The sequence below is a fragment of the Adiantum capillus-veneris genome, chromosome 14, assembly GCF_014529385.1.
Source record: "Adiantum capillus-veneris isolate H3 chromosome 14, ASM1452938v2, whole genome shotgun sequence".
Lineage (NCBI taxonomy): Eukaryota > Viridiplantae > Streptophyta > Polypodiopsida > Polypodiales > Pteridaceae > Adiantum > Adiantum capillus-veneris.
The window spans coordinates 90,885,442-90,911,709 of NC_140944.1; the positions used below are offsets into that span (position 1 = coordinate 90,885,442).

The 26,268-nt window shown below is 42.8% G+C and overlaps 1 pseudogene; it reads left to right on the top strand.

Moving 5' to 3' along the window:
* The first annotated feature begins 342 nt into the window (after nt 1-342).
* LOC147442752 (uncharacterized) overlaps nt 343-26,268 on the top strand; it is a 35,158-nt pseudogene continuing 9,232 nt past the window's right edge.

The following is a 26,268-nucleotide window of genomic DNA, read 5'->3' on the forward strand; positions in this document are numbered from 1 at the left end:
TGAGTACCTTCAAATAGAGATTTGAGAGGTGGTTACATATTCAAAAGTGCAAAATTTGATCAAGATTTCAAATAGATGCAAGTGAGGTCTATCATGTATATTTCTTTTGTGGAAGGAAAGGTGAAGATGTACAATCATGGGTGGCTGTAGTTGTAGATGATGAGGAAAGGGCTTATTTTATGTATCAGGGCTTGTGCAAAGATGCTTTTAATTTTTACAAAGTCTTCAAGCTAGACATGTGCAATACGATTGGCAATTGATGAAGGTTGCTTTGCTAAAGCGTTATGTAGAGCTCGAGGTGCCAGCCATGCATTCTTGATACTTTTATGGTAAAAATGAGGAATGCATAAAGTCTTGGATTGCACAAGTGGAAGAAGAAATGACACATATTTGCATTGTAGATGATGGGGCAAAAGCGAACTTTGCATCTCAGGGACTTTCTCGTGATGCTTTTGTCTTTATGGATATGCTTCCTGATGATTGGCGCCATAATTGGTTGGCTTTTAAGTTTTCATTGCTCATGCGTTATTGGAGGCTTCCAAAGCCCAAGGATCCAATAGAGAGTTCTCTTGTCATTACTTTTCAGTCATTGCAAAATGAGTTTTGGGGAATGTTGCAGAGTCCATTTGATGTTGATGTATATTGTGATGATAATGCGTATCGTCTATCAGATTTGCATGCAAATAGAGGTTAACAAATGGTTGATGAGGCTTCAATCAAGTTGTTTGATGGTGATGATTTATCTGAGAGTGGCTATTGTAGTGAATTGGAATCTGATGATTTTAGTGGAAGCTTGTTCTCTGCTGTTGGCAAGTCTATGGATTGTATTCCAGTTGATGGAGCATTTACTGATGAGAGGTATTCTTGTGATGACTCTACGATATTTGACCTCTCTCTATACATGAGAAGCATCAGATTAGGATGTCTAGATGAGGCTCGTAATGCTGAGTAAGGGAATCAGGCTTTGGAATCCTTGATGTGAGGGAAGATTCTTGTAGGGAAACTTATCATGAATATAATGCATGCGACCCTTCCTGTAATGCTTGTCAGCTTACAAGTTCTTTGCCTCTTGCTACCGATGCTCATGACTGTGAGCAAAGCGATGATGCTCCTGATGCATACTCTAAGTACAATGTAGTGTTTGTAGATGATCAACCTTTGTCTCATGACGAAGAGGCTTCTGATCGAGGTTCTAGCCAGCCAACTTTTATGTATAGAGATGTGGATATTCATGATGTGAGCTCATCTCAAAACCCTAGTGTGGATACATTTGTTGATGATAAACCAGATTGGGGATTTGATTTACCTGTTGTGGAAATGGATGCAGATATGGCCAGCTATGTCAAGAAGGCTTCTGAGAGATTGCAAATTTTAAGAGGAACTGATCAGACATATAATTGTAGGATGTTGAATACACTATTTTTCCATGAAGTTGAGGGTGTTGGTAGCAATAAAGGAGAGTCTAATGGTCTGTCAGAAGTTGGACACACCCCACGGCAACTAACTACTCGGAAGATTATTATTTTTGTAATTATTCATTCATTGAGGAAAACCTGATTTTTCACCTTGTAAATATTGGGACTTATAGAAGTTTCCAGATTGTATCCCAGTTTTGATAGTTAGATTGAGTAGATGGTTGATTTTGGAACTTTAGGGTTTGAGAATTAAAAGGTATATATACCACTTTTTTGACCTTAATGAGAGACCTTTTGTCATTTTTAAAACAAGTTTTGAAGTCTGTGAGTGAGCGTATTGTGTACGCGAGAAAGTGTGAGCTTCATCTTGACGCTACGTGTGCACCGGTGGTCGGAATCGAGTGCGGAGAAGTGTAGCGTGTTGCCCCCGACGAGAGCTATGCGCCAATACCTACATTGTGTGTGTACAGTCCGGTTTTGCAAGCTCCTTCTACGAGCTTCATCTGGTGTTTGGGTGAGCATACGTTGTCCGATTTTGCATTGCAGCATATCCACGTGTTCACATTGAGTAGAACTACACATTAGGCACTTTAGATTTTGGAAATGAAGACCTGCAGCTTTCGGCCAGACATCCTACGTGATTTTGCACCGGGTGTTTTGGGTTGGGATTTTGGTCCATAGACCTTAGGGAGAGTGACCTATTGGTGTTAGTAGGGTCTCCTTCAAGTTCTATGGTGTTTTGAGATTGTTTGATGGGTGTTCGGCTCTAGAAAGCGTTGTAGGAAGTTTCCTCTTATGCACTCTTGAAGGCTGTGACTTAGACAACTGGTAGAGACCTCTGTAGGAATCAGTTAGGAGTCGGTCGAGTGTAGGTTGACACCTTATGCTTGCTTCCACGCGCCTACGGGTCGAGCTTCATCCTTAGTTGACATTATATGTTAGGTGAGTTCTTGATGTGCTGACGTCCGTCGCGGCGTATCCGTCCAACATTGGCGCGGCTGCTGAGGACGAAAACCTTAGGTAGGTGACGGAGACTAATCCTTGACGATTGGGATTTTTGGCTTGCCAAGAGTCTTGTTTTACATTTAGATAGGATCAGAGGGTGGAGGACTCTCTAGGTCTTAGAGGGAGTGTAAGAAGCGTGTGACTGGCCTAAATCCTTCGACTTAGGTAGACCAAGATAGTTTTAGGTAGTAGTTGAGTCTTGAGTAGGACTTGGAGTGGTAGAAGTGGTGAGAGGAGATCTTGAGAGTCCGGAGAGGCCAGAAAGCAACCAAAAACACCATTATCACCAGTTCACATGATGAGTAGGAGTAGAGTAAGTAGGACATCATGATTTAGGATCTAGAGCATTCATGCATGTATACTTGCTTGGTAAAGTCATCACAAGTTTGTAAAAGACGCAAAAGTGTGTCTGAAAGCCTGAGTGAAGTCCAAAAGTTACTGTGAGTGTTTTTGATAGAGCTACAGAGCATCAGGAGCATTTCTGTCAGGAAAAAAATTAATTTTAAGCCAGGAGACATCCTACACGTAGGATGTCTACAGGCTAATCTGGTGGGAATTTTGGAATTTTGAGTTGACCAGTGTGTTCAGAAGGTGGGGTTTACCCTAATTTCAACTGGAAAGTGGAAATTTGACCATATCTTGACAGGATAAGGCCAAATAGACTGAAATTGCCAGAAATCCTACCCAATTTGTGCCAGAACATTATTTTGAGACCAAAACCATAAGATGGCTGCATGAACATGTCTTGCATGATACATTGAGTGACTGAAAGGGGTTTCACCTCATCTGGGTGAGAAAATTGGGTTCAAAGCGGACTTTAGCACTTTTGACTGAAAAAGGCAAAAACTTTTGAAATCCAAACCAAAATCTAAGAATACCACTGGGTTACTGACATCAAGGGGAAACTGTGGGACAAGTCCGGGGTCAAACAGGTCAAAAAGACATCCAACGCGTAGGATGTCTTCTGTGTGATTTTAGACTCCAAACCAAATTTTGAGCATACCAAAGTGATCAGCAACTCAAGGGGAGCCTGTGGTTTGAGTTTTAAGCCATTTTGATGAGAAAGACATCCTATACGTAGGATGTCTAAAGCAAGAAATTGAAGCCAGACTTTGACCGTGAGCATAGCAAGGTGTTGTATAGCCTAAGGCAAACCCCCTAGTCAATTTTGGTCCAAATTGGAGTTGATTAGACTGATCAAGATCAGCAACAGGCTGTCGGAACAGATTTCTAACTCATTGACCAGCTAATAGGTGTCCAAATCAAAAAGTAAAAACAGCAGTGGGTTCAGCACATCAAGGGGAAACCATAGTGCAAAAATCCAGGCAAAACAAAGCAGGAGACATCCTACGCGTAAGATGTCTATTGGGGCCTACTGAAGAGAAAATTTGACTGGGTTTAGACAGTGAGATTCCATTTGGCTTAAGGGTTCCAGAACTTCTTTCAGAAGTGAATTCGGGCCTTGTTTTCCCATTTGACGGAGCAAAGACTGAATTCATACTTTTTTGCATAAATTGACCAACATCCGAGGGAAGTACAGTTCAGATTAGCAGACCTAATCCAGAACATCAGCAGTGTAGAAAATACAGTAGTGGTTGAGATTAACTCTCCAGTTATACCCATCATTACTAAGATCACCTCTAGCAGATAAATGCTTTGATTCGATTGCCGAAATTAAACGCTTGTGTACAGGTATATTCAGCAACAAAGCAAGAAGTTGTGCAGAAACTGATCCTTTGCCAGGTGAGTGGTTGGATTTGTGATAAATTGCATTGATAAGTTTAATGAATTTAAGATCAGGAAGATACATTGTTAGAGACCTAAACGTGGCAGGTGACCAAGGTAGCTTAGTGTTACTGAAGAGAGTGTAACTCAGGCAAGGCTAGATCCACTAGCATCGATTATTGAGGAAGGTAGTGATACTGATACTTCATCAAACAAATCTTTCTTCATGATGGGTAGTCAACAGCCGGGAGGTTTCACCTATGAAGGACCGATGCTAGGAGGGAGCACCTCCCAAAATCCTTTGAATGATTCCAAACTCAAGGTGATCTTCTTAGAGGGAACAAACTCGAGGGGAGCCCTAGTCTATTATGACTATCGAGGACGCAAGTGCATTTGTATCGAAGAGAGGCCAGCTCAGAGATTGGAGATAATCCGAGTCTATGATGATGGAGATAGATTCCAAGACAAAAAGAGGAACCACTATCTGATAGTCAGTAACCCTGAAGATTACAACAGATATGGAGATAATGTGGCGAAAGGGAAAATGGTTTCAGAAGCTCAAGAACCGCCACCAAACATTGATCGGCCCGGATCTATTTTTATGTATGATAAGAAAACAACAAGGGTTCCAACTTATAACGAGAACGTGGGAATCTACAAGTATGAGAGTGAGGGTATAGTCGCTTACTTTCGCAGCAAAGAACCATACATAAATGAATTAAGCAAAGACAAGGTTCTTTACTTATTCTCTTATGAAACTACCATGGGGAAGGGTATAGTTTTTGTTGTTAGATACGGGCGAGAATAGCAACATATTCTCCCAGAGGAGGTAGAAAGGGCAACAGGTCCAGGAGCGTCAGCATATGCCCTTGAAGAAGTGCCAAGAGCCACCTACACCCCAAGCAATTCAAGGAATCCTTTTTCATAAGATTATGATGCTACCTCACATTCCACCCGACTGCAAGCATTCAACAACCAAGACCAACCAGCAAACGAGCCATCATTGCAGGCTTGGCTTCGACAGAGTGCAACATTGGAACAAGACCGAAGTCGACAGGGTTATCAAGCCACACGAGGGCTAAGGAATTTGCAAGAACCACCACTCTATTCAAGGTATCAAGGAGAGAGTAAGCCAAAGACTCAAGGGTCAACAGAGCCTGGAGGACCACCCATAGAACGAGTTCGAAGAGATGAACCATCTCTGGCGAGAACTATTAGAAATTATGGCTTAAGAGCACCACTGGGAGAGGAACCAGCCTATTACAGGAGACCTGAGGAGGTATATCAATTAGGACGTGGAGATCCAATGATGAGGTTTGTATACCATCGGAGAACTAGACCTTCTCAAGTGCAAAAATGGGTAAACAAGAAATATAGAGGAAGTAGAGACCCAAGAGAACATGTAGCAGCCTTTGTGCGTGTAATTAGAGCCAAAGAGGTGTTAGACTTTCCTACCCAATTTGCAGGGTTTGGACTAACCCTAGCGGATGATGCTGCCATTTGTTTGACTCTGTAGAGCGTAGAGACTTTGAGTCTATGGAGGAAGTGTTTGACGAATTTATCAAGGATCGAATTCTCACAAAGTGGGATAGCTCATAATACCGTCTCACAAATCCATAAATTCAAACAAAAAGATGGGGAATCTGTACGAAAGGCAGCCCTAAGACTAAAAAGATATGTTAATTTATGTCCTGTGGAAGAACTGCCAACTCAGTCCAGGCTCATGCTGATATTCATCCAAGGACTAAGGAATGCGGATCTCTAGAAAGACTTAAATATGAAGAGGAGCACGAGGTTGAATGAGTTGACCAAGGAGGCTCTTTACCTTGTGGACAATTGTGCGTTGTACAAAGAGGGGGAGTTCAAGGACCTTGACGACGATTCACCTTCACAACAAAGTGGAAGCAAGTCTTCTAAGAACACCAAAAGGAGAAGTAGCTGTAAACCAAGAGCAGCTTGTAGATGAAGTGCTAAAAAGGATTAACTTGTACGCTAAACCCCATGCTAAATAGCCCAAGTGGTGTGCTATTGAACAAAAATGGACAAACCATGGGACCGAGGAATGTTATTATAACAAGGGGTATGCGAGAGAGAGACCTTACGCTCCCCAAGCTCCGGTAGCTTCTCCTCAAGTTCCACCGATGTCTAGGTATCAAGCAGGCAACTTACCAGGACCTGTAGGTGTAGAAAGACCACAACCGGTGTCGGGGCAACAACCACCCCTACCAGGATTACGACCAGTTGGTATAAGATATACACCAACCGTAACCAAATCAGAGGATAAGGCTTTGGTTCCTATGCATGCATATTATGAAGATCCCAATGGATATGCGGCAAACATTGTCTATTATCCACCGGAAGATCCCTCGACACTAGAACCATGGAGCATGATAGGAAATACAGGACCACCAACTACTGTACAGGTAGCAGGAGAAGGAAGATATAGCTTAGATGAACGAACATTGTTGTTCATAGCCAATGGGGGCATGGGCAGACAGAGACATGCTTACCAACAAAGAGCAGCTCAAGGAGCACCTCAACAACCCAAGGGACCCTGCTACAAGTGTGGTGGAGACCATTGACTGAGAGACTGTCCTCATGATGAAATTATTAGAGTCAACGTGTATTGCACTGAGTGTGGAGTTACTCATTTGATTCCCGATTGCCCTAAAAACCCGAGCAAAGGAGCAAAAACCACCTTGAACATTCTGAAAACAGTACCTTCTAGTGGAGGGTCGGAAAATAAAACAATCATACTTATTCAGGCAGTAACACGATCCCAAGCTCAAAGAATGACGAACTAACCCATAGTTGAAGAGCCAAAAACCGATGCCCAAAGTTCAGAAACAAAAGATCAGGGAAGCACTTGGAAAGCTAGAAAGGTGCGTATGAAATCCAGGAAGGAACGAGAGCAAACAACTCTATCCGAAGAGTTGAAACATACAAAGGATAGATTAGAGAGGTTAGAGGATCTAGCTAGCTTAAGTTCACACACCAAGGCAACCATAGCACCCAAGGAAATAGCAGATTCCAAAAGTGCGAGATCGGAAGGATTTGTACTGGCAGACAAGGTAAATGAGCAGTTGGATGCGCTTCGAAAAGCTTATGAAGCTAGACTAAAAAAGAACCAAACCTAGGAGCAAAGGTGGATGACTTATCCATATAAAGAAATAGAAAAACAGAGATTGGAAATGTGCAAAAAGATGATCGAAACAGCTTAATCATTGATGGAAGACCCGCTGGGTAAACCTGCAAATTGGCGTGAGACACCAGCTCCAACCCCTATCCAACCACTTTAGAGAAACATGTAGAAACAAAGGAAAGACTCACTAATGCCTATGAGTCCAAAGGAGAGCCTATCATAGTGCCCAATACCACAGATGAGACAAGTGACGGGTTCCAGCCTAAAATATTGGCAGAAATGGGTAAGGACTGTAACGGTCTAGACGATCTGTGGAAGAAAATCCGTGAGGCCAGCGAGGCTAATAGGATGAGTAACCACATGAATAGCACGAGAAAAGAACAGAATGTAACCTTACCTCCTATTGAAGAATTTGAGGCAAGATGACAAATAATCTTTGAGACACATTCACAAGGGGGAGACCAAGGATCAATTAGTTCGGGGCACAGCCAACCGGACTCGCTGAGAACTTTACCCTCTTACCTAGGAGAGTATGAAGCCAAATTGGTAGTGAGAGCAATCCCATCTCAAAGACTTTCTTCTAACAAAGTGACGGATTCGCAAGGATTGATTGAGTTGTTGTCCACTCCGGTGGCATGCACCATCACATTAGCAAAACTCCTAAAGTTACGGCCAAACATGTGGACCACAATAGGTAAATGCCTAGAAAAATTTGGAGTGAAAGACCCCACCTTGAAGCTACAGGAAGGGATCAGAGAGTTGGACACGCCTCAACTAAACACTAGGCCAGTACCATTGAACAAGGTTGGAGAGTACTGCGAGGGAGAAGATGGAAACACCACGCTACCAGTAGAATTCCAGGGAGTAGTTTCCAAAGCTATTCTTGACAGTGGAGCGGGAGTTGCTATTGCCACCAAGGAAATCTGGAAAAAATGGGGAAAACCAGCTTTGAGGGCTACCAGAATGAAATTGCAATTGGCAGATGGGTTCATGGAGAAGCCTCTAGGACTCTTAGAGAAAGTGATTGTCACTTCGTGTGGAATCGAGTATGAGCATACATTTGCAATAGTCGATTTCGACAAAAAGAACAATTATGAGATCATCTTGGGATGACCATTCATGCGACAATCGAAAATAGTCCAAGATTGGGGTTACGACCACATATACCTCAGACATGGTGAGACAACAACTAAAATACACCTGAAAGACCATAGTTACAAAGATGTGAACCAAACACCTCTGGAAGAGTTTGATTCAGCTACAATAGCAGGATCAGAACTCATAGCATGGTTAGGGCAACGAAAAGAGCTATGGATGTGCGGAGCTTCACGTTGTGGAAGCTTAAGAAGAGAGGAATGCGTCTTGGAGAGAGCAAGTGAGGACAAGGAGTATATTCCGGATCCTTTCCCTGAAGATGCCTTGGAAGCTCTAGAATGGGAACACATACTAGCAACATTGGATGTCTATACCATTACAGATAGTCCAACAATAAAATTTAGCGATAAGGATGGCTATGATGTGCTACCCTATTACATGGTAAATATTATACCATGAGAAGATGAGACGGTAGAACCACCAGAACAAGAAGAGTTTTATAACTCCTCTGAACATCGGGAAGTAAATGATGATACAAATAATGAGTGTTCAGACACCTCAAGTGAGCGTGGAAGGGAAATCGAGAATATCAAGTTTTATGATTTTGCTAATCAACACCCTAGACGCCAGGAAGGCTATAGGAGGAAACGAGAAGGAAACAAAGCCAGAGAAAACCTGATGCCCAGGATAAAAAGTAAAACTCACTATTTGATGCTTGTAAAAGCAGAGGATTGTGTGAAAGATCAATAAGAATATTCTGAAAAGATCGAAGGGAAAGAACGCAAGAGGAATTAAAACAGGAACGAAAAGCTAAAACAGAAACAAAATCACAAAAATCTCAAAAATCAAAACAAGAAACAAGAAAAGACCAAGAGTGGACCAAAGTAGATCGTAAAAAGAAATACCAAGAACTGAAACGGTCTTTACGTGAGATATGGACTACTGAAGAAGATAGTGATGGTAAAGGGGAGTCAAAAAAGGGGAACATGAATGTACCATCACACTATCGGAAATTTACTATCCAGGACAGAAAAATCATCATGACACCACCAGCCAGGGAAAGAAACAACCAAGAATCTTACGATGGGCCAAAAAATGCAAAAAGGATAGACCTTGCGGAACCAAGTGAAAAGCCTCAGCCGGTCTATATAGCCAACGATTTAGAGCCTGAAGAAGAAGAACGGCTAACACAACTCCTCAAGAAGTATAAATATGTGTTTTCATGGTCATATAAAGACCTCAAGGGAGTTGATCCATCGATATGCCAACATACAATTCCTTTGAAATCGGATGCAAAACCTAGCAAACGTTTCCTTATACTTATAATGACACATTTGCTAAACGAATCAAAGAGGAGATTGATAAACTGATGGAAGCTGAATTCATCTATGAAATCGAACATACAAATTGGGTGTCACCCATTGTGGTAGTTCCCAAAAATAATGGAAAACTGCGAGTGTGTGTAAACCTCAAAAAGGTAAATACAGCCACCATAAGGGATAATTATCCCTTGCCTATCACAGAAGACGTGCTTGAGCGAGTGACCCAGAAACGGGCTTATTCCTTTCTCGATGGGTTTTCAGGATACAACCAACTGGAAATAGCAAGGGAGGATCAACATAAAACAGCGTTTGCCACAGAATTTATGCGTATCGAGTTATGCCTTTTGGCTTAACTAATGCCCCAGCTACCTTCCAAAGGTTAATGAATCACGCATTCAAGGAATATCTAAGAATATTCTTAGAAATTAACATGGATGATCTTTGTGTACACTCTCTTCTACGAGAGGAACACATCCACCATTTGCAAAAGGTCTTTGAAAAATGCAGGACATATCGAATCTGTCTTAACCCGAAAAAGTGTGTATTCATGGTTAAGCAAGGCCGCATCTTAGGACACATTGTCTCAAGAAATGGCATAACAATTGACCTAGACAAAGTCAAAGTCATTGTAGACCTACCCAGGCCTACTAATGCAAAACAAGTGCAATCCTTCATGGGACACTGCGGATATTATCGATGATTCATATACATGTATGCGGTTATCGCACAACCTCTGTATCGTTTGCTAGTCAATTTCGATTGGACCGAGGAGTGTGAAACTTCATTCCAAAAGCTGAAGGAAAACCTGATATTAGCACCTGTACTAAAGGCACCAGATTGGGAAAAGATATTCCATGTTCACATTGATGCTTCTGCATATGCCATTGGAAGTATTCTGGCTCAACCTGGAGACGGAACAATGGATTTTCCAGTTTGCTATGCTAGCTGACAGCTAAATAGTGCGGAAAAGAACTACACAACCACCGAGCGGGAAGGGTTAGGAATGATTTATATTGTAAAGAAATTTCAGCATTATTTGCTCGCAAACAAATTTTTGTTCTTTACAGATCATCAAGCTCTTTTGTATCTGGTAAATAAACCATGCAATACAAGGAGGATTGTATGCTGGTTTATTATATTGCTAGAGTTTGACTTCACAGGGGTGGTCAAAAAGGGTAAAACCCATCTATGAGCAGATCATCTTTCAAGGATATACAACCGGAAAGCTCCTGAAGGAGTATATGATGACATACCAGATGCTTATCTTTTCAATATTGAAATGGTACCCAAATGGTCTCAGGAAATTGTTAGCATTCTTTCCTTTGAAAGTGGGTTTGATAACACGAAATAAAGATCCAAACAAGAAACAATTCGACAAACAAAAAACTTCCAATTGATAGCAGGACAGGTGTATCATCTAGGATCAGACCAAATCCTACGATTATGTATAAATCCGGAAGAATTTGAGTGCTACCTTGAAGAAGCACATGTCCAGGATTGTGCATTTCATTTTTCAACAGTCAAAACACACCAGAGACTCAAACAGTTAGGGGTTTATTGGCCAACCATGTATGCGGACACACATTCTGATGTTACCAATTGTACTATATGTACTCCCAAACGACCAGTGGATCACGCGACATTGTTTCAGGTAAACATTGCACCTGCATGGAGTCAATATATCATTGACTTCTTAACCACCAGGACATTCCCTAAGAACATCACAAGAGCACGGAAAAAATCTATAGAGATGGAAGCTCATGACTTTCAGTTAATTGGGAACAAACTCTATAAGCGAGGAAAGGACAATCAACTTAGAATCTGTGCAAGTGAAAGCGAATACCTGCTGATTCTAAAACATGCCCATAGCGGAATAAGTGGAGGCCATTTTTTGAGCGATAAGACGGCAAAAATTTTCTTAACCGCAGGTATATGGTGGCCTACATTGCACATGAATGCTGAAGAGTTTGTAAAGCGTTGTGACGCCTGTGAGTGCACCAAGGTGCCAATAAAAAGAGATGAGATGCCACTACGGCCAATGATGGGAGCAAGAGTATTTGCAAAATGGGGCATTGATTTTGTGGGACCTATCTCACCCCCTGCATATCGCATCCATACCCAATATATCATTGTGGCTACGGACTATCTCACAAAATGGGTCGAAGAAAAAGCTACACAAAAAGCTGATGCAAGGACTACTGCACAATTTTTGTATGAGAATGTCTTCGTAAGATACGGATTACCAATAGAAATTGTCAGTGATAGTGGGACACATTTTCTCAATGAAGTCATTGAATATCTGCTAGAGGAATTCATGGTCATACATAGGAAATCAGCTCCATACCATCCACAGACAAATGGACAAGCTAAGGCCACAAATAAAACACTATGCCTGGTTCTCACTAAAATAGTGTCAGAATCAAGAATAGATTGGGATCAACAGCTACACTCAACACTATGGACATACAGCATAGCTTACAAAACATCAATAGGAACAACACCATACAACATGGTGTTTGGCCTAAATGCTATACTACCCATAGAGTTTTTAATTCCAACTCTATGAGTAGAAAAACTCTTAGAATGGACAGGGCATGAGCTCTCTTCAAGAATAGATGATCTTGAAAAGCTAGATGAACTACGCTTGAGAGCTGTAGCTTCAATCTATGCTAAAAAGAGAAGACAAAAATAATTCTTTGACAAACATGTGCGCAATAAAGAGTTCAAAACAGGTGATTACGTACTTGTTTATACTTTGAAGAAACATGCCAAGAAACTTAAAAAGCGAGGGATGGGACCATTTGTGATTAGTGATCTATCACAAAGTGGAGATGTCAAGCTTGCTACATTAGCAGGTGAAGAAATGCAGAACTGGATTAGTGGATGTCGACTAAAGAGATATCATCTACCACTCACACAGGATATGCTCCAACAAATTCATCAAGGAAAATAATGAATGAAGGAAAAACAGAGAGTACGAGAGGAAGCTCAAGCAGAAGCAAAGGAACGCATTGCAAAACGAAGACTTCTGCGACAACAACAACAAAGTGGAGCACCATTGTGAATCAATGTCATTCGACTGAAGAAGTTGGATGAAGACACAGTGGAGCCAATAATTGCAGTCAAAGTGGGCAGCTCTCAAGTTGAATCGACGGCATTGCTTGATTCTGGAGCTCAAGAAAATTTGATCTCTTACAGATTATATCAACAGCTCAACACCACACGTCAACTTCATCATACTCCTCAAGTGTTGGAAAGTAGCACATCACACCCGTTGAATACATTTGGATGGACTATATTGCATGTACAGATACATCAATATATTTACCCACACAAATTCTATGTGGTGGAGGATGAAAGCACACAACACCCAATGATGTTGGGACAACCGTGGCAAAAAGAGTATAATGTGCAGATACATTGGAATGCAAAGGCAATCAAAATTCAGCATGCACATGAACAACAGGTGATAGCCTTTGCTTAGCAATACCAGAATAATCAGCTGGCAAGCCATGCAATCACAGGAAAAAGAGCCAAAAGAAAAAATGTCACCAAAGAACAACATGATACCTGAGACCAACAATCAGATAAAGGCAAACCATGCTAATTACATACATAAAAAGTCACCAGCCTCAATGTAAAGTTCTAGGTTACCAAAACAACAGAAGCAAGTATAGATGCAGAAGGATAGAAATGACATGGCAGACAAACAACAATGCCACAAAAGAATTCCAATGAAGCAGATGGTTCAACCAAAAACCAAGGGCATAAAACAGGTATGGATCCCCAAGAAAATACTTCACCATAACCCAAATGTCACTCGCATTTGGATACCAAAATAAAAGCAAAAGGAACTCCCTTCAGTACAAGCAACAACGGAAGGCAGACAACTGCACTTGAAAAAGGAAAGCCGGCTTATGTGGATGCCAATCAGCAACAAAATAGTAGCAACAAAGGAAGTAGCAAAACATTTCCAAAAAGTGGCAAAAGCAAAATATCAATGGAAAGCAAAGGCAATACGGCCCATAGCCATTCCAGCCAAGCCAATCCTCTCCATAGAAACATCTATGGTTATATCAACAGTGTCGGCAAAGCAATTGCCTTTTGCAAAAAAGACAATTAAACAGAGAGCAGTAGAGTTACAGCTGTTACTTGCAAAGAAAACAGGAAACCTCTACGGCGAATGCCAATAAGCATCTTGCTTATTCCCTTCTCTTGCACATCATTAATTTTTCCATGCATTGACTGAGTGTGCATAAAATAGGGCCACATTAATCGGCCAGGCATTAGCACAACTTTTTCAACCTATGCATGACACATACTCCGAGGCGATACCTTGTCGTCCAGGAGGACTCCGGCTAGGAGGGGGGGAGGCATTCTCAAATACGGAAGGAGCAAAAACGGGCATGATTTTTGACTATTTTAAGGGTTGTTGTTTGATTGTGAAATTTTTTGGAGTAACCCAAGTACATATGCCCTTATACAGCATGTATCTATAGATATATGGGGCCAAACGCTAAATCAAGCCCTAGGTGTGTGTATATAGGTAGAAATAGCTATTTTTCGGGCAAAATATTGGTAAAACGGAGGATTCCGGCCATAAAAAATTCCATGTGAGTGTATATAATATTTTGCGGTGATGTTTGTGATTTATTATGATTTTTGGGGATTTTTTGGGTTTTATTTGCTATTTTCCTTTTAATTTTACTAATTTTCAGTAGAAACACTTCAAAAATACAAAAAGCAGGTGAAAAACGGTCGTAATGAAAAACAAAAAATATGGGGATGATCAGTGACTATAGAAAAACCTATGGTACAATGGGGGTGCAATTATGAGATTGGAGTGGACAGCGTGTTTTGGCCAGGTTTTGATCGAAATGACAAAATTCTGGTAAACACAGAAAATGGAGTCCAAATAAGAAAATTTTTTAGCCTAAACCGCATCTCGCAAGAAGATAGGAGCACATGTCAAATTTCAGGAAAAGTGGTTCGGGGACCTCCATTATAAGAAATTTTCACCTCATTCTCACTATTGACTTTGTGGAGAGAGCTTCTGCCACCTAGAGCGGACCGACCTTCCAGCAGCTTCTACGATGCGCACGACTACTCGACGAGCTCCAGACATGAGAGGTAGGCTCACCACCTTCAACTTTTCACGCATGTTTGTCGTTTTGTCGCGAAAACTAGCGTGGGGGTCAAACACAAAGCGGGCGGTAGAGACCTACAAGGAGAGACGGCGGCCTAACGGCTAACCCAAAAGCAACAAGACTTCATCGGCAGTTTACCCTAGCCTAGGAGACCAGTGGTGGATGTCCAAAGGCAGTAGAAATCCATCGAGAAAAAACCTAATTCCTAGAAACCCGCAAGAGGCCACCAAATGGGAAATTGGTGAAAAGGCGACCAAATGCTACCAAATTTCATGGGTAGGAGCATCTTGACATGCTCGACAAGTCTATGTGACCCGCATGACCAAAAATTGACCCGAAGCGGCACTAAACTTCAGAAACCGCATCAGACATACAAAGCATCAAATTGCTCTTGCAACCAAACCGCAAACCCGTTTGCCACCACACTTCACGAGCGGCTTTCCTAAACCATCAACAACCAAGTCCTATGGTGGTAGACCACCACAAATCATCGAAGGTATGTAAACATAACCACGGGTGCTTCTAGAGCGACAAATTACCAAATGAAGCTCCAGTGAAGACAAAGTCGACAAAAACCATACGGCAAGGATCCCCAAGGGATCGGGAAGTTATGGAGACCAACATCAAGAAATTTCATCGCCAAAAAGCACTCCAAAAGTCAGAAAATGGCTCGGAGACTCTGAAGTCCACATAGGGAGTTATTTTCTATCCATTTGACTTTTTTGTTGAAATTAGGCTCAAAAGGGACTCAGGGGGACTAAGGGCAGGCACTAGGAGCACCATCCATGAAAAAATCATCATGAGACATCCTACGCGTAGGATGTCTCAAGGGCACTTTTGGGCACAAACTCCGACATTTTTTATCATACATGTTTTCTGAATGACCTTTACAAGCTATCCACCAAGTCTCATCACATTTGGACCAGCATTGACCTCATATGCATGACAAAACGCAAAGTTAGGGCATAGAGGCAATAATGGACCATAGAACTACCAAATCTTGTCCAAATCAGCTGAAACTTGCACAACACATTCACCAACATATCACCAACCAATCTGTGTGGTCAAAAGCAAAAATTGGTGAAGTAGACATCCTACGTGTTGGATGTCTATTTGACTTTTTTGGCCTGCAGAGGATGTGTGTTCATTCCAGATCCAATCACCTCATCATCAAGAGCTCATATATCAATTTTGAAGCCATTCTAATCATTTTTGACCCCCAACACCTTCAAGATACACTTTTGAAGCTCAAAAACACCCCACAAGCCCTTACAAGCATCAATCCTTGTCCAAATCCAAATCCAAGAGCATGGCCATGTTCCATAGGCCAAGGACTACCCACAGAACAAATTTCATGTCATTTTGATGAAAAAGACATCCTACGCGTAGGATGTCTCTAGCATAATTTAGGCCTTCTGAGCAAAGAGTGACATCATGGGAGCCAATACCATGGTGCAAAGAGCCCATATACCAATTTTCAACCCATTTGGACATCAATTGCTACCTATGATGGACTTTCTACCCAATTTGTGACCTAAAGCCTGAATCAACCCAAAAATCCACTTTTTGATATCCAAACCCAAATCCAAGCATATAGCCATGTTCCATGAGCCATGCACTACTAGCATGGCAAGTATGAACCAATTTTGATGAAAAAGACATCCTACGCGTAGGATGTCTAAATGGAAAATTTTGGCCAGATTTTCACTGTGAGCACATGCACAACTTCACAAGTTCCTTTTAAGCTTTCTTTTCAATTTTCAAGTCATTTGGATAGTTAAAACTCAATTTCGCAGCTAATATGGAAAAAACGCTAATTTCGGACTACTGAGTGCAACAGGATCTATGGTAGCCGTGAAGTCACTGGAAAATAAGAAAAGAATGACCATCAAGGATTACCTCGAAGAAGTAGAACCCTTAGTCATTCCAGAAGGAACACTAAAGCCCACTAGCACATGGATACAAGAAGATATGTTAGAGTCCAGCGACCTAAAGATCTACCAAGGAGTGTTCAAAGACATTGAAGGAAATGTCATTGAGCTACCAATCCTGTCGCGAGAACTCAATGAGTTCGTAAGAAGCAAGATGGCCGGGTACTTGGAGAAGATTGATCTCCACAACTACTTTGAAGCAATACCGGCAGGGGTGGACATAAAGAGAGTCTGGGAGTTTGTGAGAACCATCAAAGAGGATGGAGTGTCCAAAGTAACAGATCTACAAGGCAGGCTAGAAACATAAATAATCATCACTGAGAAGGTTGTAGCAGATGCACTAGACCTCTCCAACAACGGGGATAGTGTAACTAAAAGAAGGGATGAGGTCAAGGTGTACAATGAGAAGAAAGGGAATTATACCTTTGAAGATATTGCCAATTGAAGAGTGGCAATCATGAGCTAGTTATACAACCAATACTTCCACATGTGTAGGAAGAGGCCACAGAAGTACAGAATGCCGCCAGGTGCAATTGCCACGACATTCACTTGGGCAATGACGAAAGGCACCCCAAAGATAATCAATTATGCGACGTATATACATGAAAACCTAGTAAAGATGGGTAACAAGAAGCCAACCTATATTGTGCCAAGAGAACTAATCACTAAGGTGATTTATGGGGCACTACACACAAAAGGAAGGTGGCCTGACCCTCCGTCTCAGAACGACTGGCTGAGGCTAAAAGAAGACAAACAAGACGAGCCCCAAAGAGCACCAAGGGTGGCTACAAGACTGAAAAGACGGCTAGAGCCAGTTCAAGAGGAGCAGTCGCAGCAAAAGAAAGGAAAGAAGTAATTTGCCCAAGTACCTGCAAAAGAAACAAGGTCACAAAAACCGCCAAGATTAGAGAGGCTGATGGAGAGCTTCAAAGCAGAGAGAGCCCTTAAGGGTGATTTAAGTGAACGCTGGAAGCCTTCCCTAGAAGCTATATCGAGATCATCCCCAAGAGTGCAAAGGGACAGATTCGAGGATTATATCAAGAACTTTGAGATTCTTCATGCCGCATCAGAGAATATACCACATGTCCCTTTCATAGAGGAGGAAGTGGAGCAAATACGGCAGAAACTGCTAGATGATCAAGAGAGCCAAGAAAGAGAAAGAAAAACTAAAGCAGACAGAGATTTAAAGGGCAAGCCTACATCTCTACCGGCCGGCCAGCCCTAAACCCAGCCCACAGCCCTCACCACCTCCTAGCAACCCTCCACAAGAAGAGAAAGAGGCTGAAGACAAGCCAGAAGAACGGGAAGAGGCAAGCAAGAGCAGAGCCAGGAGCGGGAGCCAAAAGAAGAGGCTCAGCCTCGAAGTGAGCAAAAAGAGTTGGATGATTCATATCACACGTTTTTGGACCTGCTAGCTACAGGATACACGAAGGAAGAAGCCGCCACAGTCGCATTCGACTTGGCAAGCACAGGGCCTAAAGAACCAATGCAAGGCATTAGGCTAGTGGAATTAAAAGAAATTTCCATAGATACAATAGATCTGCACCCGCCATCCAACGACTGGAACGTGGTGATGATGAAGCTAACCGGGTTAAGAGCGCAATCCATGGCTTCAGAAACAGAGATGGCAGCTCTCAAGGCCACTGAAGTGAAGATTAAGATGGAAGTAGATACTCTACAAGGACAAAGCCAAAGGCAGAAGGAGAGGGAAGCTGAGCTATAGGCCAGCCTAGCAAGGGCACTGCAAAGATGCCAGGCAATGGAGGAAGCAAATCAAGCAGTAGAAAAAAGAATGCAAGGAGTTCAAGAAGAATGTCTGCAGCTCAACAAATCACTGCTACACGCCGAGAGGGAAAGAGATAACCTGACCCTACAGCTGGCGGAAGAGTCTAAAGAAGTAGAATCCATGAGAAACTCCGAAGAAAAGGTAGAGATAGATCAAGAAGAAAGCTAGGATGAGGTCCTTGAGCTCAAGGACGAGCTCAAAGTAAAAGATCAGACCATCTAGAGGCTGCGAGCATCACCTGCCAGAGTCAAAGCTACTAGCTCGACTCACATCACTATGGAGAGTAAACTCTATGAAGAACAGATGCAAGAACTTCAAAAGGAGATGACTCTAGAGAAAAAGCAGAGACTGATGATGGCAAAAGGATCTATCGTCATGCAAACAAGAATGGAAGAAGATCAAAAATCCCTTCAAGAGGAAGTAGAAAGTATGAAAAGAAAGCTTGAGGATGTGGAGAGAATAAACGCCGAATTAAATGACCTCCTTGTGAATATGAACGAAGAAGCGGAAACAGAAAAGCAAAAACTCCTGAGGCAAACTGAGGAGTTGAAAGGACATCAAGCAGGATAGCAAGAGGGCACAGGGCCAGCAGCCAATGAGGGCATTGATTTAGAAAATGTGGCAGATCGGATGGACACGCCTATGCAAGAGGAAATCCTAGAAGCATCCTCTCAAGAGCCACATGATCTAACGCAGGAAGAGGAAGAAAAGTTGCGTAAAGAAATAGAGGTGGATATCAGAGAGACATCAAAGGAAGCCTTGGAGTGGGAGTAGAGGGTTTTCAAGTCTATGACCATTCAGAAGATCGACGCGAGCAACCTCAGGCGTGAGTGGCTTCAACCCTCTCTCCCATATCCATTGCTGAAATATGAGGCAGCCACCATCAACAAGCGGATAAGAGAAGAGCCGACCGTACCACTTTACAATGCAAATACCTCACAACCAGAAGGGGTCAAGCTAATTGTTGATTCTAAGCCAAAGTGGAGGAAGGCCTGGCTCATAAAGTACGCACAATACCTAATCTACTTGGTAGAGGCACCGAAAAATATCAGAGACAACCTCAGCTTTTGTCCTCTACCAAGGATCAGGACGTGGAAAGTGCAGAAAATCTTGCAAAGGAGCCAACCCACTTGGTTGAATTACCCTAAGCTGCCGGGCTTGAAGGCAGGTGAGAGAATAAGTGTCCAATACATGGTGAAAACCCTAACGGGCACCATCAAGTTGCTCACTGACTCACCTGACCTTACATGCATCATGATGAAGAAAGTATGCAAAACCCTTTGAGCAATGTTTGAGACTTTCAAGCGAGGCCAGGTGACCGACATCATCTTTTTCTTCCAGGATACTTACAGATGCGCTTATGATCTGTCGGGTCATCCTTCCAAGGAGGTGATACATGCAATGTATCAGAGGATAATGTTTCTACCATCCTATCACCTCCAGGCCTTTGAAGAAGCGTTCTACATAGGATTCTTCACAATAAACACAGATATTTTTGGCCCAACAATGATGAATCTACATGCAAGATACGAATCACTGATCAAGATGCGAGAAACAATACGATGAAGAAGCGGATCAGCGGCCATGTCGGGGACAACATGAGCAAGGAGGGGGGGAGCTGGACACACCCCACGGCAACTAACTACTCGAAAGATTATTACTTTTGTAATTATTCATTCATTGAGGAAAACCTGATTTTTCACCTTGTAAATATTGGGACTTACAGAAGTTTCCAGATTGTATCCCAGTTTTGATAGTTAGATTGAGTAGATGGTTGATTTTGGAACTTTAGGGTTTGAGAATTGTAAGGTATATATACCACTTTTTTGACCCTAATGAGAGACCTTCTGTCATTTGTAAAACAAGTTTTGAAGTCTGTGAGTGAGCGTACTGTGTACGAGAGAGAGTGTGAGCTTCATCTTGACGCTACGTGTGCACCGATGGTCGGAATCGAGTCGGAGAAGTGCAGCGTGTTGCCCCCGATGAGAGCTATGCGCCGATACCTACATTGCGCGTGTACGGTCCAGTTTTGCAAGCTCTTTCTACAAGCTTCATCTGGTGTTTGGGTGAGCATACGTTGTCCGATTTTGCATTGCAACATATCCACGCATTCACATTGATTAGAACTACACATTAGACACTTTAGATTTTGGAAACGAAGACCTACAAATTTCGGACAGACATCCTACGTGATTTTGCACCGGGTGCTTTGGGTTGGGATTTTGGTTCATAGACCTTAGGGAGAGCGACCTATTGGTGTTAGTGTAAAGAATGAGGATGCAAGAGAGCTACACAAGACAAGCAAAAAGCACACAGAGATGGAAAGCTTCTTCTTCTTCTTCTCAGAAAAGAGAGTACAAAAATGACTAAGTGCTAAAGCTGAAAAGTAGCACATATGTACATGCGGTCACTAAGTGTGAACTCGCTAGAAGCGTTGTCAGGAGTTTTTTGGAGCAAGGGATTGCGCATATGTACATATACATGCATGGTGCATCAAATAAAGGATTGCCCATTTTCCAGAGCCAGGTGGTTACGTGGGGCCCACATGTGTACAGGTAGGACACCATGTACATAGTGCATCGATTTTCATCGTTACTAGTACCATTGTGTTTTTCTACAATAAGGAGGAGTTGGTAGCGCGTAAAACTTCTCGAGGAAGCTATCCGCGGGCCGACGACGTGAGGTCAGCAGGTGCGTCAGATGGCATCTAGTGGCGTCAGGAGGGCGAACGAGGTCAATATTTGCACGCAGATGAGGACGGACACAACGTGGGTGTTTGCTTGTGAGAATTATGCAGAGAGGTCATCATGAGGATCTTTTCTTGGGGCCACTTCACGTGGTGGCGAGGTGCATTATTGGAAAAAAGCTGAGTGCCAGATGTGCGAATGATGCAAAAAGGTGACAACTATGCACTGCGAGGTCAGTTTTTGGCCTGTTCGGGGTCCGTTTGAGGTCATCTAAAAGGCCAAGGGTGCCCAACTAAAAAATCTAAGTGTGGGAACTGAAAAAACTGAGAGAAGACCAGAAAAAACGTGGAGAAGAGAGGAGGAACAGCCGCAGCTGTGTTTTTGCTCATTTTGGAGCCTGTTTTGGCCGTAAACTGCTCATCCGAGGTCGGATTTGAGCACTTTGACATTGTAGACTGGGGTTTTGGGCCGTTCCGGACGTGATGGCGCTGTCCATTTTGCCAAATTCCTCACTCTTTTCCTGCTGTTTTTCTGTGTAAGTTTCTCCTATGAGCGAAGTTTCTTCTCCAATTTGTGATTGTATCTAGTATCTTTTACCCATATTGTGTGAGCTGTTTGCCCCATAAGTGTTGGCCCAAGCTCATTTGTATCTAAACATCAGAAATTCTCCTCTTTTGAGCTGAGTTTTTTGGGTGTGTGTGTGTGTGTGTGTGTCTGTGTGGACTGGGCAAGTGGATAGTCTCTTTCCTCTCACTCCAGAGGTGTGTTCCCTGTCTCGGCCAGGTGTGTTGTGTAAGCCGAGTGGTGCCCCATAGTGTGTGTGTGTATCTTCCCAAGAGTGTGTGTCGGGTCGTTATAGAGGCGCTCTGTGTGTTTTCATCCCGCTCACATTCTTTTGGCGCCCCCACGGAGGATCTTCTTCGAGTACCTTCTGCGTCGAGCTTCAAGCTTCGAGATTCGGGGTTACAGGTTGCAGGTTGCAGATTACAGGTTCTAGGTTACAGGTTACAGGGACAGGTACAGGTACAGGTGATTCACACAGGTACAAGTAGCTGGAGTACAGTGATATACTAGCAGTGATGTCACTTGCAGTTGTTGTGGGAATGCATCACTTGGCGCCTATTTGAGCGCATTGTCTGTTGGATTGTACGTTACTTGTGGAAACTGCCATTGTACGCATTTGTGGAGCCATACTTGGTTGTATTTGGCAGTCCCAGCCATTTCTGAGACTTGGTCTGGAAGATAGTCATTTCTGAGACTTGACTATATGCGATTTGCATTAGCCTTCGTGTGAGGGTCGATAGCGTGAGGTTTTTATTGAGCTGGGGGATTCTCAAATGTGGAGATCCTTTCGGTGATACAGGTAGCTGGAGCACCCTTTTTGTGACCTCGCCATAGGCTATGTACTAGTGAGTCCTATTTGATGCTCGGGTTCTATTGTTGGCAGTTTATGCATACAGATACAGTCTATATTTTGGGTTCTCATTGCTCTACTTCTGGGGAAACTCTGTCAAAATTTTTCCAAGTTATGATGGCTGGTCTTTTGGTCTTTTGAGCCATTTTATGCTGTTATGCTGCTGAAATTTTGGCAAAATCAGAGGATAAAACAGGTGTGCTTTCTTGGGAGCTTCATGGTTGGCTTTAATGGATGATCAAAATGGCCCTCAGTTCACTCCTTTTCATTTAACTCAAAGAATTCAGATTAATGTTCATGTGTCCAGGAAGATCTTTTTCCAGCAGCGCATAGTCTTTATGTTTGGGCCAAGAAGATTGAGAGAGATCCTGGAATGTCCTTTGCCTGTTGTCATTCCGATGATTAACTATGAAAACTCATTTGATGTGCATGTGTTTGTCCTTATCTAAAGTTGAGCTCCATTGAAGTTTCTGGGGATTGGGTAGTGAAAAGTTTTGGGTTCTTGCACGTGTGTTCAAAGGGGTTCTCAAAGCATCATAATTTGGGTAGCCATGGCTTTCTCTTATCCCGAGTTTCATGGAAGAAGTGATGAAGATGTGGAAGAATTTTTGGAAAAGATGGAGGTTGCCTGCATTAGCAACCAGATTCATGACCCTACGCAAATGTTACGCCTTCTCCAAATTTGTTTGAAGAGTGATGCACGAGTTTGGTCTAAAGCATTTGAAGAGGAGTTGCTTATGGCTGATCCACCTATAAGATTGAGTTGGGACAATCTACGACATGGGTTGGAAGTGGAGTTTGTGAAGATAGAAGATCCTGACAAAGTGTGGCAAGAAGTACAGGCTTTGGTGCAAAAGGAAGGTGAGCCAGTAGATGCGTACATACGTAAGTTTTCATTGGCATGGGAGCGAATGTGCAAGGCTTTAGCACCACAGGTACCCCCGCCTGACATGATGAAGAAGGACAGGTTCTTGGCTGGTCTTTAGGAGAATATACGTTGGAGAGTGGAGCTAAAGAAGCCTAGGACATATGAAGATGCACTAGAGGTAGCAAGGAACAAAGAGTGGAAGTTGAGGAAAATGAGCCAGTTAGGGGTGGAGTCTTTGCCAATGAGGTATGAATTTCAGCATATAGAATCTTTACAAGGTCGCATGTCAGGGGTTCATCGCGAACCAGTGGTTCCTGTTACTACTCAGGTTATGCCAGCAGTGCAAGATGATGGCCTAAGGCAAGACATGAGGCAAGTGGTTGATTTGATGAAGAATCTCAGCCTAAACATGCTAGGTCAAGTGGGAAATAATCGAAGTCGAGGACGGTTTTCAAATCAGCAAGGAGGTGAAGAAAGGCCTAGGAATGGTGTTGGACAAAGCAACGGTAGGTTTTGGAGGTAGATGCCCACATGTTACAATTGTGGAGAGTTGGGTCACATCAGCCCGCAATGTGATAAGACACCAAGGATGGGGGGATACATGTATCCATTGCCAAAACAGGTGCTAACTAGGTCGCATGATTATGGCATCGAAATTAAGGGAGATGAAGGAACCAGCGGATTAACCCAAGAGGAAAAGGGAAAGACAAAAGTGCTAAGTGTAGTCACCTTGGAGAAGGCATCAAAGCTAGAGGATACATTAGTGATGCCTATTGGGAAGAGGACCACAGAGGAAAAGGAAGGAAGAAGTGCCCCAGGTCCTAGTAAGAAGAAAGGAAAGAGCCATGAAGGCGAGGATGTCAAGGCCAAGAGGAAAAGGAGAGCTCGTCGAAAGTTTCATGTTTCAGATTTTCCACTAGGGGATGGGCAATTAAGCTATGACTTGAAGGAGGATCTGACGAGCAGGAAGGCAGATGTTACTTTTGGGCAGCTCATAGAAATGGTTCCTAAACTAAAGCGACAGTGGAAGAGGATGGTTAACCCAATGGAGAAAGAGCCAGAGAGAGGTTCAGTGAAGGTGTTGGCAATGGACGAGCTACCAGACATTTGTCCAAGAGTAGATGTGTGGCATAAAAGGAAAAATTTGGGACAAGGTTATGTGGATGGCGGAGCCCAAATATGCGTCATAACACACTCATGCGTTGAGAAGATGGGTCTCACAGTGGCTGGGGTGTCAGGGTTTCGGATCAGATTGGCAAACCATCAAAAAGTAAAATGCTTGGGTGTTGTAAAGAGCTTAGAAGTGGAGGCATATGATGCAAAGGCAGTGGTTGATTTTCATTTGATGCCAGCAGGGTTGGGAGCATATCCTATTATACTGGGCAGACCATGGTTACGTGCAGTGGGAGCTGTTCAAGATTGGCGACATGGTATGATTAGCCTCTATGGAAAGACAGGTACCAAGAAGCTTTATAATATGGACACAAGGAAACGATTAGAGGAGCTTTATGAAGATGAGAATGAGTCTAGTGATGAAGACTCTTCCACGGTGACAGATGAGGACAGTGATAGCACTACCAGCAGTGATGAGGATGCTGATGTTGCATTTCTTTTGATGGATAAAGAAATCAAGGAGTGTGGTTTAGTCGCATTTGCGAATGAGGTTGAAGATGAAAGTGAAGGGCCTTATGAAGTGATTGAAGGGCTGATGCAAACCAAGGTTGAGTTGTCAAAGAAGCAGGAATTAATGACGCAATTGATTAGTGGAGACCTCTCAGCTATGGAGAAGGATATATTTTTGCATATGCTGGCTAGTTTTCCTGATTTGTTCATTACTTCATATGAAGAGATCAGAGGGTTCAAGGGTGAAGAGATGCATATAGAGCTGAAAGAAGGTGCTAAGCCAGTGCGTCAAAGGCTAAGAAGGATGGGTCAAGAGCAAATGGAAGCCTTTCGGGTAGAGGTGGACAAGTTATTGAAGGCAGGGTTCATAGTTCCAGTGGAGACCACAGAATGGGTGAGTCCAGTAGTAGTCAGTCCAAAGAAGGATGGGAAGTGGAGAATTTGTGTAGATTTTAAACCCTTAAACGCAGCCACTAAGAAGAACCCATATCCTCTTCCATTCATCGATCAGATTTTGGATTCAGTGGCAGGTTATGAGAGGTACAGTGTGTGTGATGGTTTTTCAGGCTATTTTCAATTGAAGATTGCTCTTAAAGACCGCACAAAGACATCATTTATTACGCCATGGGGCTGCTATTGCTACACACTGTTGCCGTTTGGGTTGTCAAATGGACCATCTTTCTATCAAGAAAGAGCAAATTGGGTGCTGGAACCATTCATTGGTAGTTGTGTTAAGGCTTTTATGGATGACTTCTGTGTTTATAGCAGTAGGGCTGAACACCATGAGAAGCTGCAGATGGTATTGGCTCGATATGATGAATGTGGAGGATAACTAAATCCAAAGAAATGTCATCTAGCACAGCCAAGGGTGAAGTTATTGGGCCATATGGTGTCAGAAAATGGCATTGAGGCTGATCCAGATAAGGTGAAGTCTATTATTCTTCTTCCATCACCTATGAGTACAAAGCAATTGGAAACCTTTATACACAAAGTGAAGTACATGGCAAGGTTTATTCCATTGTCTTCGCAGCTTCTTTATCCATTACAGCAAGTGGCAAAGCATGATCCATTGCAATGGGATGACAAGTGTGAAGAAGTGTTTCAAGAG